The sequence below is a fragment of the Cyprinodon variegatus genome, unplaced genomic scaffold (assembly GCF_000732505.1).
Source record: "Cyprinodon variegatus isolate N-32 unplaced genomic scaffold, C_variegatus-1.0 Scaffold575, whole genome shotgun sequence".
Classification (NCBI taxonomy): domain Eukaryota; kingdom Metazoa; phylum Chordata; class Actinopteri; order Cyprinodontiformes; family Cyprinodontidae; genus Cyprinodon; species Cyprinodon variegatus.
Window position 1 is genome coordinate 459,805 of NW_015151028.1, and position 7,294 is coordinate 467,098.

Here is a 7,294-nt window from a genome sequence, read left to right on the forward strand (position 1 = left end):
CATTTCAATACAAAGGTCAAAGATTGTGAATGCAACCCAGAGAGAAAATAAAAAATATATTATTTTTCTTTTTCTCAGGAATGTACTGAGTTTAAATGGCCTGTTTTCCCACTGCATTCTTGTTTATTTAAATTAGTACACAAAACCTTGACCAATAAGAAAAATAAAATAAAAACAGTTTTATTTAGTGACAAAGAAAATATTATTATTAAAAGTTTCCCAAATACAGATAAAACAATCATTGTTAGACAAAAAGCTTTTTTTTTTTAAGAAAAAAAAATAGGTGAAGACTTTTGGCACAACTTTGATTACATCAAAGGTTCCCCTTGACAGCTTGCAAAAATTCATAAAATTTATATACAACAGAAATATATCAGTATGGGGCTTTAACTAATGTTGTGGTATGATTATACAGAAGACTTCAATGATTTTTAAGAACAGCAATCTGATGCACAGCTCTGACTTTATTGTGGATTTTCTGTTACCAACAGCTTCAAAAAAACAGAGCCACGATGCCAGAGGATTGATTTTTTGCACAGGCATGTTATCCAGACGGTCGTAATTTTTCATAAATATTTTGAAAAACTGTGTCTAAGCTTAACCCGTCATGTGGAATGTAGTCAAATTGAACACTGTAAAGGAAATTTTCCTTGCTCATTATTCCATCCTCTGCCAGCCTTTAATAATGACACCACTGCTTTGTTTGACAGTTGATTAGATCATATAACATCACTAGTCTATGCAGCTGACATGCCTTCCCTGGTGGAAACAGAGACAAGGTACAGGGAGATGGGCTTGTTCATCATCCACTGAAATGTCACTCAAGTGATTAAAAAAAAGATTCCACAGTGGCAAGGCTTCAGGGTTGGATGAGATCTGCTCTGCATACCTTCGCTCTCGGGAAGTTGTTGGGCTGTCCCTGCTGACATACCTTGAGGGACAGTGCACTTGGTCTGGCAGACTGGGATGGTGATTTCCCTTCAAGGGCACCTGGGCCTACCTGGGATAGGGTACAACTGGGTCCACTGGTCTGCTTGTTAGCAAACCTTTGCTTCATGAGTGAAAATTGTTTTTTGTCCCAGTCATGGAAAACTGGACTAGGTCTACGCTCTCTGTAGGATGTTAAAGGGTTAATGGGAGATTGCCCAACCAGTCCACATGTGTTTTGTGGACCTGGAGAAGGCATACAACCTTGTCCCTCAAGTTGACCTGTACGGGGCTCTACTGCAATGCAGGGTCGGGCGCCCTTTTTTGGGAGCCATCCAGTCTGTACAAGTGAAGAAGGATTTTAGTCTACATTGCAGGCATTAAATCGAAGGTCATGGGTCTCAAACAGAAAAAGGAGGCTTCCCCCTTCAGTTTGGAGGGGAGTTGCTGCGATAAGTAAAGGAGTTCAATTATCTTGAGGTCCTGGTGGGAAATAGATAGATGGTGCAGATTCCGCTATAATATGGACGGTCAGTTGTGGTGAGCCAAAAAGAAAAGCTCTTAATTTACCGATAGGTGTATGTTCCTATCTTCAACTATGGTCATAAAATCGCGGTTATGACAGAAGAATGGGATCCTGGATACAAGTGGCTGAAATGTGTCTTCCCTACATTGTGGCTGTGCGCTCACTTAGAGATGGGGTGGGTAGCTTGTCCATGTGAGAGAGGCTGAAGCCTCCTTCCCACTAAAAATAGCTAGTTAACGCATGTTTTTTAAACATGGGTGGACCCGCAAACAATCAGCATTTGGCTCCCTTCCCAGTGGCAGCTTCCCCTCACTGGGAAGCTGCGTGGCCTCCATCCCCTCACCAGTAAACAATAGTGATCAACATGTAAGTAAGCCAGGGCGTAGTAAGTGTGCTTTATTGTTTCGCTCTTTTATCTTTTTGCCATGTTTATAGAATGTAAACCGAGCTGTTTCAGCTTTTTTGATAAGAAATGACTGGAGCAGTGATTTGATGTTCTTACATTACGCCAAGTGGTATCACGTAACTCGGTGGGTCTGGTGTTCTCACAGCATGCTGATCAGAGCCAAGGAGATTTTAACGTGGGTCGCTTGCGGAGTTGTTTGACCCAGGTAGACACACATCAGTGAGCTGTTCCCAATGTCTCTAAAAGCCAATTGTTCCCGGGTTTAAACTGTTTTTTCAGCCAGTGGGAAAGGGGTATTACAGTAAAGCTAGTTCTACTCCACATCCAGAGGGGTTTAGATTGCTGTTTCGGGTACCCAAGGACGCCTCCCTCTGGAGGTTGTCCGTGACATCTCAAAGGAAAGAAGCCCAGGCGACGGCTCAGTACATGCTGGATGGACTATTTCTCTTGGCTGGCCTTGGAATACCTCTGGCTTCTCCCGATGGAGCTGGAGGAGGTGTTTAGGGAGACTACACTGAAAAACAGGCCAAGCTCCAACATCTACATACAAGGCTCAATATCGAGTACCTAAATAACAACATCAGGGATAACATTTGAAATAAGATGGTTGAAACTTAGACACAGTTAGGTATTCTAACTGGTGATTGGTCAAAAACATATCAAAACTGGTTTTAAATTTGATAAAGGAGGTTTAGATTAAGCTTCTGGAGGTATCCTTGACCTTAAACCTGCTGGAAATCAAAGAAATCTGTAATAAACAGCGTCGGAATTAAAAATATAACACTTTTTCCAGTAACTTATCCATAACCACAAAAAGTCTCTGGTGTCTCTATGGGCACTTTTATCCAATAAATTACATTATAATTATTAGTTTAAAGAAGCATTACAATGTTTTCTAATAAAACTGCCACCTGTGGCCAAAACTCAGAACAGCAGCAATCTGCTCGTTCTCGTTCTCTTAATATATTTATTTCACCAGGAGTTGCCTTTGGTGTCTGAGTTGAGCTGGATGCTAGGTGCTTCTAAATATAAACAAAATCCCTCTTGAATATAACACTCCAATTGCTTGCTAGGTTGGACCCATTAAACATGGACGCACTTGACGTCACTTTCACAGAACAGCGCGGGAAATTCTGACCCGAAGTAAATAAAGGAAAACTGCTACAGGCTTATAGATGCATCTGCGCTGAACTACTGAGGCGTCAGTCTGGTCATGAAACGATTGTAAATGGTCAAATAAAAAGGCAATTATTAAAGATATTTTTAAGTAAAAACTTACACAATGTCTCTTTAATATCTTTATCATCAGAAAAAAAAGAAAAAAAAGAAAAGAATTTTAATGAACGGTATTTTAAACAAATAATATGTATTCAAAATAATTTCTATCTGCGAGCGGCCAAAATGAGATGTAATTTTCCAGCAGCTTTTTTAAAGTGTATTGTGGTTCCAAGTAAATCAATTTATCTGCTCTTTCACTGCCCAGTCAGACTTTATAGCTGAAGCTGTAATCATAAGCATCAAATAATGGGTTAGCTCTTTAAAACAAACTATGACAACCTGACCAAAAAGCTTTATTGATTTTTTTCTAACGAATGCATCAGTAAACTGGCCCAGATCACAGCATCACAATCTGGAAAAAGCTGACAAACATCTTTGTATGGCCTCCACGTCAAAAGGGATAAAAATCACTCTCTAGTAAAGTGTGCTCTGAGAAAAAACTATGAGTCAGCCATTGAAATGTCAACTGTCCAAAAACAGCACAGTACAAGGCAGAGTCTTTATTATTTCTTTGTCAAAGTACATTCACAGTAATAAGAGAAATAAAAAAACAAAAAACAAAAAAACATGCTTAGAATAATTCAATGTGTTGGATATAATTTTCTTTTATCAAACTGTCTGAGTCTCACAACATACAGCAATCTGTTTCTTTCTCTTACCATCACACAATAAATGAATAGATTTTTTTTAATTGGGAGGTGAAAAGACAGACTTCCTGCTATAATTAGGCAGGAGGTCTGTCTTTTGAAAACGAAAATATTAAATAAAATGCCAGATATCTGTACCCATTAATTAAAGCTGCTCTTCTTCCACAGAGAAGTGGGACATATATCTATGTTCATCAGTGGCTAAATTAAATTCTATTCTATTCTATTCTATTCTATTCTATTCTATTCTGAAATAAATACCTTCTATCTGCATGCCCATTTCAATTGCTCCCTTCTCTACTAAAGAAACTTTCATCAGTCTTTCTTGTTATTGTTATTTAAAGGTATAGTGGATGATTTTCGTGAATTTTTGAAAAAACCCGCCCTCCCCCCTTAAAAAAAAATGCACATGCACAAGCCCTGTACCCGCTGCCGAGAGGGAACGTCTATTAAACGTGTGCAAGAGCAGCCCATTTCTCCTCCTGCATACTCTGTTTAAAAGTTGCTGTTTGCATCCCTCATACAAGCTTACTTTCCAAAAGAAGATTTGCAATTTTTCCACTATGTAAGACTCACCACAGGTAAGTGAAGATGGGGATGAGCACGTAGGACGACATTAACATATCAACAGAATGATTGACAATTACAGTAGGAGGACCACTTATTTTGATGATCCACCTGCAAAAAGAACATCCTCAACGATACCTTAAAGTTATGCAATAGAAATGATGATTGTTGATGGTAGAGAAAATTAAGTAAACTTTTTTTCTTTTTGTTCTGTTTTTGTATGCAGATGCTGAACTGTTTTGTTGTTGTTGTCTTTTTTTAAAGCTTATGCTAGCCAATTTTTTCCCTTCTCTTTTTATGTATGTTTTCACTGTAGTATTTTCTTAAAAAAAAAAAAAAAAAAACAGGGAAGAAAAGACACATAAATTCACCATTCCAGTAGCTAGGCGTTCATATTATCACAACCTTCTGAAATCCTTAATTATCACAGAAACCAGATTTTTAAATGGTCAAATGAAGGTGTCTTTAAATCTGAAACTAACCTGCATAGGTTAAAAGTGACAATGTTGCCAACTTAAAGTTTATACTTATGAGTCATTCTATCGTTTTTATTAAATGATTTACCTGTGGGTCTGAATGACAACGATATTTGCAAAATGAGCTGCTTTTTTTATTTTCTTGCTGTCACTTCAATGAACCAATGAGTTTCCAGATTAATACTATGGGTACATTAACTCATTCTATTTTGTCTTATTGTTTGATAAAAAAAAACACTTCATTTATATCTACATAAAGTGATTATATTAATAAAAATCCCTCATATACAAAATAACATTTATATGTTTAATAATAATTATTTATATACTTGAATGTAAAAAGTCTGTACACTTGGGGCCAGTCAAAGGGTTTGTTTGTACGTACATACAAACATGGCCAATAAAGCAGATTCCTGTCCAGTGTTTTTCAGGTTATTTATCTATTTCCTTTGGCAGTAGATTTTACTTTAGACTATGCCCTTAAAAACCTGATTCCCAACACATCTACAGTATTTTAAACCTGAGCCTTATCTTTTCTAGTTTGAAAATATTTTTAGAATACAATCTGTTGATTATAATGATAATAATAAAAAAAAACCTAGCCATGCAAACTTTGCTTTCTGCTGCCTTTTTGTCCCTTTTTTGAAAATTATTTTTGTTAAATATTCTGTTGTTCTGAGCTGAAAGTTTGTCTCAGATAGAAGAAAATTTAACATAACTAGCTGTTCAAAAATAGGACAACGATCCTTAACAGTCATCATGGTGAAATGACAAAATGGTTGAAATGAGTGAAGTTGGCTAACATTAAACATCTTGAAAGGTAAGAGTCTCTGTAAATCTAGAGATTATGCTGAAAAGGCATATCAAGGAAACAAACTATGCTAAATAGCGTCTTTCTGTTCAGGTAAGAATAATGACCAAACGTCTCACCAGGCCCTTCTGATGGATACTGGAAGTGTGTTTTTTAGGTAGAGGAGAGTGGATATATTTTTTTTTTACCCTGTGTAAGTATTCTGATGTTTGGAAAAGAGAAACCTTACATACATCTGTAACTTAAAATCCAAATTCTTGCTTTTAATGTAAAAACATTTTTTTTCTGTTAGGGTCTCTCTGGTTTTACTTTTTTTCTGGTGTCAGTGAGCTTCCTGTCAGAGAGAGGATCTTTGCTGTTGACTGGGCCGACCCATGTTGCTGCACACCTGAGAGCATTTCTCAATCACGAGGACTAGCATGTATATAAGGAGGCGAAGGATCATCTCTCTTCGCCAGATGATTACTTCTGATAGTATTCTAGCCAACGACCTAAACCAGGATAATTTTTCTTTTTGAAATATATTCTTCTTGTGGATCTCTTTTAATGTGGAAAACCATTCAGTTCGTCTCCGATCTTCATGGAAAAGGTCTTACCTGTATGCAGCAGTTCTCAGTTTTCATTATCTGCCTGCCCGCTCTCAAGCACTTCTCTTACTAGTACCAACGCTCTCAGATCTCACTCATATACTATTGTACCTCTGAGGTACTGTCTGCAAAGCCCACAGAATCAAACCTCTACAGATCCATGCTCCCTTCCCTTCATCTATCAAGTAAGCAAATCAATCAGTCATCGGTTGTCGTCAACCATCTACTTCCTGATCAGTCGGCTTTCTCTCCTCACACCAACTAGAAAGCTCAACTGACTTCCTGCAGTTCTATCTTTCTGGATTCTAGTTGCTTTGTTAATGAAACGTTAAAATTCTCTGGTTCTCCATGTGATTCTGCATGTGGGTAAAAAAAAATACAAACCAACATGATGGTTCAGGCCTTTAAATAGAACAGTTGATATACAAATTAAAAGACAGGGCTTAATATAACCTTAATTTATGATAATTATGCAGACTTCAGAACAAGATAATTATAAATGACCTGCAGGTAAAAATATTGGGCAGAGAAAAAAGGGATTTTATGACATAAATGCATTTTGTCCAGCTTATTCCATCAGGGTCGTGGTAGGGCCGGTGCCTATCTAGGCAGTCTATGGGAGAGAGGCGGGGTATGCCCTGGACAGGACGCCAGTCTGTCTTAGCCTGGCGGGTCATCTTATAAAATATTTTTTTGTTAAATGAGCATTCACTTTTGTTTGCCCAGGAGTTATCCCTGGTGTCTCACTCCCACATTTAGCCAATGTTTTAAAATTATTCCCCAAAGCTTTTTAGCAATCATCCATCTGCCTCTCTTGTCAAGTTCGGTTTTCTGCCAGACTTTTTTTTGGAAACACATTTAAAAACAACTAATTTCAACGCATTTTTATGTCAGTTTAATACAATGGCAAGATGAGCTGCTGCTTCTTATGCAGAGTTTGATCTTGACTCTGAGGTCAGCTCATCGCTGGTAAATGGTGTTTCCCTGGCAACATATTCTCTATAAGAGATGCTGATGAAGGCAGTGAAGTGAGGGGAGATCTTTATCTGGGAAATCATTCAGTGGTTGC